Source organism: Peromyscus maniculatus, chromosome 4 (assembly GCF_049852395.1).
Source record: "Peromyscus maniculatus bairdii isolate BWxNUB_F1_BW_parent chromosome 4, HU_Pman_BW_mat_3.1, whole genome shotgun sequence".
In the NCBI taxonomy this organism is placed as follows: Eukaryota; Metazoa; Chordata; class Mammalia; order Rodentia; family Cricetidae; genus Peromyscus; species Peromyscus maniculatus.
This window is the reverse complement of record NC_134855.1, coordinates 102,279,404-102,294,099: the sequence shown is the minus strand read 5'-3', so window position 1 is coordinate 102,294,099 and position 14,696 is coordinate 102,279,404. Positions and strand designations below refer to the sequence as shown.

The 14,696-nt window shown below is 41.7% G+C and overlaps 1 protein-coding gene and 1 long non-coding RNA gene across 15 annotated transcripts in view; one reads left to right on the top strand and one right to left on the bottom strand.

Annotated features, from left to right (window-relative positions):
• The window catches only part of LOC121828808 (uncharacterized), a 49,599-nt gene extending 39,635 nt beyond the window's left edge, over positions 1-9,964 (top strand). The window contains exon 3 of the long non-coding RNA XR_013050709.1: positions 9,703-9,964. This is a non-coding gene — a long non-coding RNA (uncharacterized LOC121828808). The remainder of the gene's footprint in view (positions 1-9,702) is intronic.
• The window catches only part of Sema6d (semaphorin 6D), a 569,376-nt gene that overhangs the window by 167,230 nt on the left and 387,450 nt on the right, over positions 1-14,696 (bottom strand). For all 14 annotated transcript variants that reach the window (XM_076570515.1, XM_076570530.1, XM_076570523.1 and 11 more), the window contains exon 4: positions 13,894-13,921. The gene's annotated coding sequence lies outside the window, so the exon portion shown is untranslated. The remainder of the gene's footprint in view (positions 1-13,893; positions 13,922-14,696) is intronic.

The window sequence follows — 14,696 nt, the reverse complement described above, 5'->3', positions numbered from 1 at the left end:
GTTGGGAGCATTCTTATTCAAACCACCACAGAGGCCATTCAGTTGTCTGAACAGTTTTTATTAAGAGTTTGTGTTAAAAACCAATACCCTTCACTTACAAGAAAGTTCCTTGGACCATTGCTCTCTGACACAAGACTAGCAAACACTTCCAAAGGCAGACACAATGCAAGCCCCAGACAGAAGGCCTTGGAGTCAGCTGGACATGCCAGCAGAGCTCCAGTGACTTAGAGAAAAGAAGTAATATATATATATACATACATACATTTGAAAAGGAACACAAGGCTGCCTCAAGCTTGGTTCTCCCAGAACCATTTTGGATAAGGGCTGTCTACATCACGCCAGTTTTTAAGGGAACTATTATTCCCCAGTGCAAGAATTTATTGTGTTAACTTTGCCTTCAAAGGAGAAAGCAGATTTCTTCTGCTCAGTCAGGCAAGGGACCAGTGATCACAACACATACACACGGCATTCTCAGAATTGCTTACTTTCTAACTGGAATATTCGGTCTTAATCTCATGGGCCCTGAGGTTTGGCCCCTATAACTTCAGGCTCATTTCTTTAGAGGAACCAATGTTGAATATGTATCCAAACATGCAAAGGGATGATCACGTGACCCCGGGAACAACATAAAGGGTAACACAGCATACTAGTCTCTCAAAAACACCCCAGTGTGAAGTCTGAGACTCAGCCTCAAGGCTCAGCTGAGGAGCAAAGGAACCCCACTTCTGCAGGCATGCTCGTCGGAACTCAGGAAGGGCTCAGGCCTGGAGCTCTCTCCATGTTCCTCTCACTTCTTGGCTCTCTCTCACTTTGCTTTAATCTTACATTTGATGTTCTCCAGGTTGCCCGGACCCCTCTCAAATGTCACCACTGTGTCCTCCTTTAATCAAACCTACAGGATTTTTTTTTTTTTAAAGGCATTACTTCAAGCTATTGTTTTGTTAGATTTCGCCCTAGAGACTCTTGGGATGAGTTTCCCTTTCCAGAAACCTCATCGCTTTTCTAGTTCTCCACCACAGCCCTGCAAACAATTAACGTGTGTCTTAATTACCTTAGTCATTATGAATCCCTTTCCTATATGACACCTCATTTTTCTTCATCAAATTAATATGCTGTTAGAGGAAATATGGGCATTGTAGGACAATATTTTAAAATCTCCGTAATTACAACATTTTACATATGTAAACACACATTTTTTCCTATGTTGTGTATAGTCTTAGAATCTGGTTTTACCTTGCTGTTTTAAGCTGGAAGATTTTCTGTATCCCTAAAAATTTATGGAAGGACTGTTAATACATGATTATTTTTCATAAAAATATTATTTTATCATCAAATGATTCCTTGATCATTAGAGATTTGTGGTGTAAAAGTTATCATGCAGCTAAAAGACTGATAATGACTTGTTATCTTATTAGTTCTGGAGCGAAGTTCTAGATCTCGTGTGTGTGTGTGTGTGTGTGTGTGTGTGTGTGTGAATGTATGTGTTTATAAGAGTGTGCAAGTGTGTGTGAATATGAGTGTACAGTGTATATAAATATGTATGGGCATATGAGTGTGTGAGTTTTGTATGTGTATGGGCATGGGTGTATATAGTGTATGAATGTATGTGGGTGTATGAGTGTCTATGGATATATGAGTGTATGTGTGTGTATGAGTATGTGTATGAATGTGTGTGTGTGTGTGTGTGTGTGTATGAATGTGTGTGTGTGTGTGTGTATGATGGTGAGGGTAAGGGAGAACAAGCTGATAATTATATATAATACTAACAACTGGACTCTTTACTGTTGCTCCCATTCTGATGGGATTACAGATACTTTCATTAATGGCTACTGCACACTTTCAGAAAGCTGACAGGTCTTCCATCATCCATATATTATTTTCCATATTAAAAACATATACTCTGAACAAATCTAACTGTCTTGAACTTTTTGAATCGTCATTTGATATATAATCATTCATTAACTAACTCAGTGGCCAAATTGAAACAACTTAAGGAAGCAAAGATTTACTTTAGTTTATAATTTCGGAGGGTTTAGTTTTGCAACTTGGCCCTATGAGTGTGTGTGTGTGTGTGTGTGTGTGTGTGTGTGTGTGTGTGTGTGTGTGTGACATGGGAGGAAGACTATGCATATGGGTGTATGTAGCCCGTCCTGGCTTCACAGGAGAGGTTTTCCATTGCCAGGACATGCCATGTTTACATCAATGACAAGGGGACCCTGCAGCCACTGTGAGACCCCAACTACACTCACACCAAGGCCGGAGAATACCTCTACTTATTACATATCAAACATTTTAGAAGAAAATGGTAACAAAAATAAATAAGATAAGGCATTTAGGGATGAAGTAAGATTTCTTCAGAAGAGTAAAAAATTCTATGTGTATACATTTGTGGTCAAGGGTTTACATAAAGCCTTGGTTTGTAGCTTATTACCACCAAGGTTCAGACAGCTCTGTAAATTTTTAGCACAGTCACAATAGAGATATAAAGAAACATTTATTCTTATGAAATCTCATTTTTTTAAAGGAGTGAGTGTGGTTAAAAATAAATCGACTATGGGAATTCAAATAAAGTTGGACATATGTGTGGAAATTGCATGGTGATAGTATGGGCTATTATAGCTGTGGTGGAGGGCAGGGAAATACTAAACACTCTCTCAGGAAGAATCTGTCCTAACAGGAGGATACTCCAGGGAGGTCATCTAGCTCATGTGAGCTGTTTAGGTATTGTGAGGCGTAGAGGATCAGCTTCCTACAGGTTGGCTAGAACTAGGCATTATGAGGACTAGGGGATTAATTAGACTATGAAGTGATGACTAGGACTTTAGTGAGGTTAGGCCTTAGGTGCCCTGGAAATATGGCTAGGTCCCAGGGGAAGAAAACATTGGAAGAATAAATGTAAAAGAACCTTTACCAAACTATGGAGTAAGAAACAAAGAAAGGTGTACAAAAATAGAGAAAGATAAAGGCCTAGAGGCAAAAGACAGACGGGTTAATTTAAAGTTAAGAAAAGCTGGCAAGCAACAAGCCAAGTCAAGGCTGGACATTTATAATTTAAGAATAAGCCTCTATGTGTGTTTTATTGGGGAACTGGGTGGTGGACCCCTCAAAGAGACAATGAGTAAAAGAGTAAAAATAGTACCAACAACAGGCATGTACCACCACACCCAACCTCCACACCTCCTTTTGTTTAGTGTTGGGGATGGAACCAGGCTTCACACATGCTAGGCAAGCATTCTGCCAACTAAACCTCATTCCCAGGCAAGATGTATTTCTTTACGTTTCTTCTTCAGATCTCCATTATCTTTATCCTATTGTAGGCTACCAAAACTTCAATATGTTCAAAGTAGCTGCTATGAGATAAAATATGGATGATGCAAAATATGGACCTTACCTGGACTTAGTAGAAAAGTTTATACAGTGTCGGGTAGGTGTGGCAAGGGGCTGTGGGGTTGGTACAGCAGTAGGGCATTGGGAAAGATTGTCACTCTTGAGAGCCTTGAGAAAAGTTGTGCTAGTGTTAGGAAAGTTGATCCTGAGCCTATGACATCACCTGGGAATTTCCAGGAGGAACTGGAAGGGAGAAGCTCTGGAAAACTGGGGTCCCTGCAGGAGCAGGGAGCAGGAAGCTCTTTGTCTTGTCTGCTACCTGCCTTAAAGAAAATGTCTGAGCCCGAGTAGTTTATAAAGAGCACGAACTTATTTTCTTAAGATCAAGGTACCAGCGTTTGGCCCTTTAGCTGCAAAAGTAGAAAGGAAAGCTCCCACTTGCTCCCACAGCCCTGCCCTATAGACCTCTTTCCAAGCACAAGGGAGCAGCCTGTGTCCTGGTCACCACTCACATTCCCACCTCCTAAGAAGGTGGTATAGCAATCACTCTTCCCCAGGACTAGTCATGTTTCCAAGATAAGGAAGTAGCAGGGGGTGACTCTGGGTTAATTGGGTTACAGGTATTTACATTTAGAAAGCCCTGGAATTTGCATATCACATATATTTGCTGCTTTAGTGCAGAAAGACTTAAATTTTAAATAAATTTTAGAGGCAAGCAGTAAAGTTCAAAGAACTCCTTTGGTGTCAATTAAGAACTGCAAAAGTTCTTTCAAATGTCTAAGAGGGATGCTCCATGGAGAGACAGCTTAAGCCAACAAAGTTGGAAGGAGCTGGGGAAATTCCTTTAAAGATTTCCGTTTTCTCTCTTTTAACTGATGAATTTGTGAATCAAATTTTTATTCCATGCTTAGTTTTGAATGCACAGGAACATGATGGCCACAGTCACTGGTGAACTCTGTCTTTTGTTTGTTTGTTTTGTGTTTTAAATGTGTGTGCATGAGTGTGTGTGTGAGTGTGTTGTGTGCATGCGTGTGCGTGTGCACGCATACAGGGAGGTACTCATACCCATTTGTATGCTTCCAGATGCTGGAGGAGTGCTTGGGTTGCTTCCTCTGCTGCCTTTTGCCTTTGCTCCTTGAGCAGGGTTTTTCACTGAATCTGAAGCCCACTGTTCCAGTTAGAATCACTGACCAATGAGAGCGATCTTCCCGCCTCTTCTCTGCTCCATTGCTGGGGTTACAAGTGCACTTGGCCAAGCTTGGCTGTTGTGTGGGCACTGGAGATTGGAGTTCAGCACAGATCCTCTTGCTTTCTCAGCAAAAGCTCTTACCCACAGAGTCATCTCTCTAGCCCCAAGGTGTTTGCTTTTGTAGTGCTGAAGCATGGAGTATACTCATGGTGTAGGCCTAAGGTGTAGGCTTATGATGTAGGTTCCTAGTATAGGCTCTTTGCATATGCCGGCTTCTCTCATTATCAACCTTCTTGTTTTATTTTTCAAAACATTTCACTCTTTTTTAAGCTATAGGGGATGGACTATGAAGGTATGTGTAGACATATAGGTGTGATTACAAATCTTGTGGCTATTCCAAGCTATGTGTTACGTGATTCCATCTAGCATGATTTAAGTAGCCATTTGGACATCCTATGCCTGACAGTCAATGAAAATTCACAGTTTTATTTTAAAATACTGCATTGAGGGTTGATGCGAGCTTGAAGAATATATGAAGAACAGATGAAATCCTGAACTATCTGCCCTTTTCTAAAAAATAAAAGTATAAATCCAAATAAAATACAAGTATACAGACAAGCAAAAACATAGTGTCCCTTAGTGAGAGGAAGAGCAAATGTATTCCATAATGATTTTCATATGACACACAGTGTTCTCTTAGAGGAGATTCTTAGAGTATAGTGGATCTCCAGGGGAAAGGCTCAGACTCAGGGTGCAGCGTTCATTCAGTTGTACCAGAAACACAAGGGTGCTGAGATGCCAGAAGGTAGGACATGGGCACTAAGTCTTCGTGAATGTAGACACAGAGAGACTTTGTATTAAGGGACTTCTACTATTTGTGGGTAATAGCCACTCATTAGAAATAATAATACGAGTTCATACCCAACACGAGAGGTTTGTTTGATACTTGTGAATTCTTGAAAACCTGTTATTTTGAAATAAATGATGAAAGAAATAAAAGGGAAAAGTAAAACATATCATACCATCCTCTTTCCCAGTAATAGTCAGTGGCATTGCAATCTGAATGGAAATCTCCTAAATCTGGTATTTGAGAACTCTTCCCTGTTTGTCAGAGGAGGTGCAGAGGAAATTCATTTTCTCACATTCGTCTACAGATGGACATTCCTCTCTGCAGGGAAAACAACCCCCAGGACAGGAATGAGTCGAGTTCTTGTCTAAAGGGTCACCTATTATCTAGGAATGACAATGGCTAGTGACCAAGCATGAGGAAGCCAGTTCATGGATCAGTAACTTGTGGACTACAGACTACATCATCTGAGTAAGATTACTGCAGTGGTCCTTTAAGGAAATGGCAGAGAATCCAAGTCTTCTCCCACTTGGCACACAGACAGCCTTTCCAGGCTTTGTTTACATGTAAACTAGAGAAGTTCTAAATAGTCTTGTGGGTAGAATATACTACATTCTCTGAGGCCAAATTTTAACAGTGCAAGGAGCCCTGAAAAGAACTAAAACAGAGAAATCCCCCAGAAAAACAGCAGTCAGAGAAATGTCTGGCGGAAGCTCTGCATGTGCTTGGCATCTTCTACACTCTTGCCCGACTGTAGAATGATCACGTATTTTCCAGTTTCTCTCTTCAAACACTAGTGCCTTCCTTCCAGATCTTCATCAGCCCTCAGCAGGTCAGAGTGTGATGTCAATGCACCCCTCTCCCTATGTCCTGCATCTGCAAGGAAGCTGCTTATAAGTACAGCGTTGTTTGTCTGCAAGACACACTGAATGGGAATGGCTTCCTATTAAGCATGTCTTCCTCAGTGAAAATATTTTTCTGAGAACCTTAGCACCTTTCCTCTAAATCAGAAGGACTCTGCTCCAAACAAACTACATGTTTGTTTGTTTTAAATAAAAGATAAGTAGATGTTTACTTATAATGACAAAGGAATATTGTGCCAACCTCACCATTGGGTGAGCAGGTAGAAAGGGACCATGATTCAAGCGCTTCACAATTCCAGTTGTTGCTGCCCCTAGCTGTACTTATAACCTTGATACAGTCACTTGCCTTAAGAGGCCTTAGTTTATCTAAAATAAAGAGAGTGGAAATGTCTAAGATTGCTTATTCTTATTTGTTGCATGACCTGTGGTCTGCCCATATGGTAAGTTCTAAGGCACTGTATAGCTGAAACCATTATAGAATCCATTAGAGTATGTGGTGATTGAGTGGGGGCATCAGGTACCATTTAACATCCAGTAGGATCCACTTGTCCAGAGGAAACTCTAGAATCTCAGAGGCATGTGACATTAAAATAGTACCAAACACTCTGTGCTATTTTTTCCTATACATATAAACCTTTGACAAAGTTCAACTGATAAATTAGACACCATAAGAGATCAACAACAATATTTTAGATCTTAGATAATTCCTCATACAATTGCTTTGATTTCCTTATAAAATTGAGACTATTTCCCCTTCTTTTTTTTTCCTTAAAAGAAGCACTTTCCAGGTTCTTCTGTTACCCATGAATTCCCAGAAGCCCTTGCTCTTGTGCTTTGGGGATATTATTAAGTAAATAAGGATTGCTTGAAGATAAGCACTGTAGTAAATCGACAGTTGATCTAAAAGTTGAGGACTGCTGACTAATTAACGTGAGGGTAATAGATATAAGGTGGATGCACTGGACTGGACATACACTGGACAAAGAAGCAATTCATGTCCTGGTTGAATTTGAGCAAGATAGCAGAAGGGGTCATCATGCTACTTAGAATAGGGCAGTTTAATGCTATGACTGACTCATTCCTAGAATTTTCAGTTCAGTAATTTTAGACCTTGTCTGACTTTTGATATATGGAATTACGGGAAAATAGGATATGGCAGGGATCTGTATGCTTTTTATCTCCATAAATAAACTTTTCTCAGTCTCTTGACCTCAATGGTAGCACAAAATATTTAGTGAGGTCTTCCATCTGTCTTTGTACCCCTCTCCCTGTCCCATCCCTCTCTTATATGTTGTGCACATTTTTGCCCATGTAGTTAATAAAAAACAAACAAATAAAACAAAACAGAGGATGACACTGGGGACAAGGGGAGACATTGAGATGTCTTTCCTCAATCCTTTTACTACTTCCTTTTTTTGAATCAGGATCTCTTACTGAAACTGAAACTGACTTGCTTGACTAGATTGGATGGCCAATGAGCCCCCAGTGTCTACCTGTCTGTTTCCCAGTACAGCACATAACAATGTACACGGCATTACAAGGGGGCTGGGGATATGAACTCAGGTCCTCATGTTTACATAGCATTTTACCAATCGAGGCATCTCCCCTTTGAAAGTATCAAGAACAGGACCTTTTAAAAGTATCATACAATTTTGTGTTTTCTTAGAATCATGTATATCTCAGTGCCAGAAGGCATGGTACACATCATCTCTTTGTCTTGGATATTATGTGATGGGTAGCATCGCTCTGTATGCTGTGACTGTGTTGCTCTGATTGGTTGATAAATAAAATGCTGATTGGCCAGTAGACAGGCAGGAAGTATAGGTGGGATAAGAGACAAGGAGAATTCTGGAAAGAGGAAGGCTGAGTCAGGAGTCGCCAGCCAGACACAGAGGAAGCAGGGTGTGAAGGCAGAATTGAGAAAAGGTACCAAGCCATGTGGCTAAATGTAAATAAGAATTATGGGTTAATTTAAGTGTAAGAGCTAGTCAGTAATAAGCTTGAGCTAATGGCTATACAGTTTGTAAATAATATACACCTCTGTGTGTTTACTTGGGTCTGAGTGGCTGCGGAACTGGCGGGTGACAGATTTGTCCTGACTGCGGACCAGGTGAGACATAGGAAAACTTCAGCTACAATTAGGTCCTGGCACAACTTGGCAAAAGCATGTCAGAGGCCAGGCCCATGGCTTGTGCTTAGTGATTTTCTCATCATTAGGGATGCCTTGAGAAGTTTGAGTGGGGCACAGTTAAGCCAGAGAATTCCAATGAAGGACCTTGATTAAGCTTTTCTTTTCACAACTCACACATTCAAGGGGCACTTCAAGAGTACAGTGATGTAATTGGGTAGCATCTTATCATCTAACCAAAAATTTACATTTTTTAAAATTGTTTTTAAAGCTTCCTCAGGAGGATGCCAGATTTCCTTGGAACATCTGCAAACACAAGAAGAAAATTTATGGTAGATGTACGGCCAGCTTTCAAGGCCTCTATCCCTCCTATGTCATGCCAGACTTAGGTTTTGTGACCAATACCATATAGCAGAAATGATGGTGCATATGCCATAAAAGGTATTATGGCACTATGGAGTAAAAAGGGAGAATGGATTTTGTTCCATGACCTAACAAAGATTCTTGGAAGCTCTTGGAAGCCTGGATTCTCAGGGCAGCCAACTCTGGAAAAACCCTCCTCTTCAATTCTCCTTTCCTTCACTTGGGTCATTATCTTCTCATACCATAGAGGGCATCTCATCCTTGTCTCCCAGGTACCCTCTGTGGCTATAGTTAATTGCTTCCCTAAACAGACTGGGTCCTGAGGATTTACTCCATAAATGACATTTCCTCCAGAATAATGAGATAAGTTTTAGCCAGCCCCAGATAACCTGATGACGAGGATTGGCTGTCCACAAACAGACATTTGTCAAGAGCTTGGGACTTCTAGCCCCATTTTCAACCTTCAGGGAGAGTGAGCAGCTGGAGATTGAATTACTAACTGTTGATTGGTGATCTATTAAATTATACTGATGTACTAAAATATCTAGTAAACCAAACCTGGGCAATGGGGCTCATGGGAGTTCAGGTAGATGCACAATGGAGGCACTGGGGGCTAGCACACCTAGAAAGTACAGGCATGCGTCTTCCTTAGTCTTCAGTCCACCTCCCATCTCCTCCACTTGTTCCTAATAGTAAATAAAGCATGCCCTCTCTCTGTAATTTTAACAAATTGCTGAAGAGACACGCTGGGCTGAGGAGAGGGGTATGAGATTCTCCGAAGGCCAGTGCCTCATGTGTGGGTGGCTTCCGAAGCAGGACTAGTCACATAGGTGTGATTGCTCACCTTGGGTTTTATGTTGACTTGGTGAGTTGGTGTCAGAGTTGAAGTGATCTGTTAGATAGCTGGTTGGTGTCAGAGAACTGAGTGATGGAACATAAAACTTCCCTAGTTGTGATTTTCTCTTCTGTCTTCTCTTTCATGCAGATTGCCTACCATGGGGAAGGTGGACGCCATGTTCTGAAGACACTAGAGTAGCCTCTGTGCTGACCCATGCATGAGGGATTGAGCTGTTGTCAATAGCCTTCCTATGAGGGACTGACTGTGGAATGTCTTCCATCCAGTTCCATTGGGTACCAGGTTCCCAAGGACACATGGTTTGCCTCCTGAGGTTGCAGAGCACCACAACTCTACTGCACTTCAGAAGCAGTGCATTTCTCTCCTGTTAATTTACTTACTCAACATTAGGGTAACTGTTATACAGTAGTAAAATATCTATCCATTGATGAGGACCAGCCAACACAGGGCCTTGCCTATGCTGGGCAAATTGTCAAACTATTCTTACAGCCAATATTGTCTTACAGCATGTTAAAGGCCCTATCTTCGAATCTGTCCAGTTCTTTCTAAAATTAGATTTTTTTAGAAAAGAAGTAAAGACCACTCCCTCTGAACTGGAGATAAACCAAACACATTTCAAGTGTATGTTGCATATTAACAGAATTCCAAATATTCAATAGTGCGTTCAGTCTCATCCTGTGCCAAGTGCCAGTGTCTCCTGGGCAACTGTCTTCCTTTCTTTGTACTGGAGATATTGCCATATCTCTGCTGAGTTCTCTTTAAGGACAGGTCCCACTTCTGCTCTAAGAAGTAGCTGCAGACTTTCTAGGCTCTGTTTTGCATAGGGTCGTCTTCCAGACTTCTTTTAGGAACTACATTCCGCAGCAGCAACTGCAGTAAAAGCTCTGCATGTGAAGTCATCAATACAGAGGTGTAGGAGATGCCCCACCCCCATTAAAGGAAGTTAACTTACTTTCTGATCTTTATCCTATCAGACAGATAAGAAACTTGATCTCCGTTTTCATTGAGGTTTCTCTCTTCCCCCTTTAACGTAGCTCTCACTGAGTTCTTTTCCTCCTCTCACTTCCAGGGTCAGGGTCATAGTCTCAGATACTGCCAAAGTATCAGGACACAGATTGTCTTTGGGAAGGCTGAGCTAGAGATTAGCTAATTGGTAGAGTACATGTATAGTCAGGAAAGGGCTGGAAAGATGGTATCATGGTTAACAGTGACCACTGCTCTTGAGGGGCTAGAAAATGGATTGCTAGCACCCTCATCAGATGACTAACAACCACCTGAAACTCCATCTCCAAGTGATTCAACACCCTCTTCTGGCCTACTTGGGCATCCACAGTCACACACACACACACACACACACACACACACACACACACACACACACACACTAAGATGAATCTTTCTTAAAAAGTTAGAAGAAACAGAAAGGATAAAAGCAACGTGGCTACAATGGTTAACTTCAGTTGTCAACTTGATGAGACTGAGACACAGCGAGGAGATCCTTTAAAGCACAATTCAGTGCAAAAACAACAGGGCTTTCCTGGAAGACTGACTAAGAGGACATCCTCCCATAGGCTGGGAGCCCAGGTGGAATGTGGGAAAAGGAGAAAGTGGCTGTCTCCACCCCCACATTTCTCTCTTGGGCACCTGAATGTGAGCTGTCATACTCTGATGATCTAAAAGCCCAGACTGAAATGACCCTTTCTTCTCTTAAGTTGTCTCTCTTGGGTATTTGCCACAGCCCCAGAGGCTCTAACACCACAGTGCAGTAGCCTTCAGGAGTCCTAGGCACTCTGCAGAAGCACACAGAGAAGCAGGGATTATAATGCAGAGAATAAAAGGCACTTGAAGAAGCACCACTGAAGCTGCACGGGAAATCAGCAGAAGGGAGCCCAGAGCGAGGGTGCTCAACAGCAGACGCGCTCACTGTTTAAACACGAGAGGTTGCCCATTAGATGCAAAACTGAAAAGTCTGCAATTATTTGTAATTATCTCTTCCCACTCACCTACTTTCTCAATATTATCTATTTTCATGAGCAACAGTATTTCAACACATGAAAATTCTTAAACTCCACACTCATACCCTTATCTCAAATCCTGGATTTAGTCAGAAAGCTAAGGCTGCTTCTGGCTCCCTAGAGCTGGTTACCCTGTTTAGTTGGATTGATGGTGAAGGCTGTAATTACCTTCAGTGAGATTGTGTGTCATGGGATCGTGTTTCCTGCATCAGTGTGAGCTGGACTTGTGGGACACATGCAGAAGCAGCCTCCAGTTACTGGGGGGCACCATAGCTTCCCAAGTCGTGTTTGCTACTGCCGAAGATTTTAAAATGTCTGGAGGAAGCAAAGGTCATGTGACCACCAAGCAGCCCTGGTTAGATCTCAGGACAGGGAAATGGTTGCACTCTAGGCCTCCATTATTTAAATGAAAACTTTTTTTAAAAAGGATTCAATGAAGTTTAGCAATAGGAAGCCTACCATTTTCTTCCTGTTTTATTGCTATTTATTGCTATAGACTCTGACTACTTCTAAAAGACTTTTCACTATCTATCTGTATCTTTGATTAGGCCTTGTTGTGTAGCCCAGGCTATCCTTGAATCTCCTGTTACCTCCTGAGTGCAGTGGATAAAAAGGTCTAGCTTCCAGGTTCTGGTATCTACGCAAAAGATGGGGTAGAAACAGCCAGAGGTGATAGAAGATTTTAAAGAAACAATATTTTCTAGACAGAATAGGGCTGATGCGCGTGAACTCAGAGAGACTGTGACAGCATGCACATGGCCTGTACAAGCTCAAGCCACACAAAATCCCAGCATGGAGGAGGGGATGTGGGGACAAAGTCCCACCCCTACCTGAGAAGCTATTTGCAAACAATAGGTGCTGGGAAAAGAAAATCAGTTTTCTCCAGTGGAGTGACACTGGAGATATCCACCCCACTCTAGAGCAGGACGCATGTTCAAGAGCAGCTGGCCAGCTCAGATTTGGCCAGTTCAAATTTGACATTTCAATTGTTTTCTTGTTGTTGTTGTTTTGGTGTGTGTGTGTGTGTGTGTGTGTGTGTGTGTGTGTGTGTGTGTGGTGTGTGTTAGCTCTTTTTCATTCTTCCTTTTTTAAATCTTGTTTTTAAAGGGAGAGAAAAAACATGAAGTTGAGTGGGTAGGGAGAGTTTGAGAGGAGTTGGGGGACAAGAAAGGATAAAATAAAACATATTGTATGAAAATTTCAAAGGATACAACAGTAGTTAAAAGAAAAAGAAAAAAAAAACAATTGTGAATACAAGCAGGTGCTACCACACCTAACACAAAAGATATTTTTAAAAAGCACCCAATACCTAGTAGAGTTTAACTTCCTTTGTTCCCCTGTGATCTGTAAACTTAACACTTTCTAAAAGTAACTTGGTGAATACAAGAAGACATTAAAAATACTAGTTTCTATGTGTAGACGGAGCCATAATTAATACCTAGGAAGCCAGATGCTCTACAGCAAAGACGCCTCTATTTTCCAATTAACACATGGAGAGCTTTAAATTTTTCAATTGGAAGCCCAGCCTCCACCTAAGACAAGGCGGCCAAATGTACTGCAAATACACGGAGCTTCAGAGAAGCGTCGAGCACTGGAAACACACCCCATCTTATTAGCTTCAGCGCCGATCTCATTATAAACAGAGCTGCTTATGCCTCTTCCTTCTGACGAGCATTAAACAGAACTTGGATGTGTGCCCTTTTGAAAAACCGACTCCTGCCTTTGCAAACCAGATGGTACACATCCTCTCCACCCAATTCTGTAACGGAATCAAAAGGGGTTCCTATTGTCTTCCATAATATGATTAGTACATCCGCAATAGCATGTTCTTAGGAAGACTTTTGGAAGTTAAACAACTTGGCTAATGTGGTCCTGCGGAGTTGGACAGGAGACCTCATGCAGCTAAGGAGTCAGGGCTATGTGGAGGGGCTTCTGCTTTTTCATTTTTCCAAAATAGGCTTCAGTGGAGGTGTGGGGCCCTGCCTCTTTGGCTCACAAAGAAGCTGTCTTCTGTCTTTGAATATCAGAGACAAAAAGTCTGCTATCTCATAAAAGAGCTAATCAAGCAAGAAAGCCTCCCTCCCTCCCTCCCTCCCTTCCTCTGCCCATCTCTCCCTTCTGGTCTGATCCAGCCATCTTAAATTTGTAGGATGTTCTAATCACCATCACCAACAACAGAAGCCAGACCCTCTTCTGGCTACCATCTGAGTATCACATTCACCACAAACAGAAAAAATGCCTCCAAAGGCAACTCTATCATTCCAAATTCAGCCAACAAATTGGGGAATAGTATACTGTCTCATACCTTGGAGATGATTCTGTCTCGGCAAAACCTAAAAAGAAAAAAGACAAATGCATTAGTGTTTTAGTACTTCTGGCCTTTGAAACCACGGAACTGAACCAAACAAATATAGTTTTTCTAATAAACTAGCAAAACAGCTAATTTTTCTACTTAATCCAACTATTAGTTAGGGATACATTTGGGGTGAGGGGAAATCATTGGGGAGTGAGAGGGAACCATTCACCAAGAGACTGAGTAAATCCCATGCCAGTCTAGGCTGTGAAACAGCATTTTGAGGCAAAACAACAACAACAACAACAACAAAACAAAAAACAAACAAACAAAAACCCCCCAAACCTTTGACAACTTGAAGATTGTCTGTCAACTGTATCTTATGTATCCTATCACTCTTCACAGGTCTGAGAAAAAAAATTCCTTCATGCTAAGCCCTTGCTCATGAGCTGTAACACCACATCTCATTCTCTATAAAGCTGTCTAAGTTAGCAGTTAGGCTAGGTGGGTCACATGATAGCAGAATGGACCCAGACAGGTCATATCCTATGACCTGCACGATTCTGTAGGCCTAAGTCTGAAAACACACACACACACACACACACACCACAAAACAAAACAAACCCCCAAACCCCAAAAACCAAAACCCACCACCACCACTACCACCACCACCACCACTACCACCACCACCACCACCACCAACAACAACAACAAAAAAAAAAAAAAAAAAAAAAAAAGGAGATTTGGAACAGTTCAGGGCCAAGACTTCTGCTGAGTTCGACGTTCGATTCAGCCAGACATCATCTCTTCTCTCC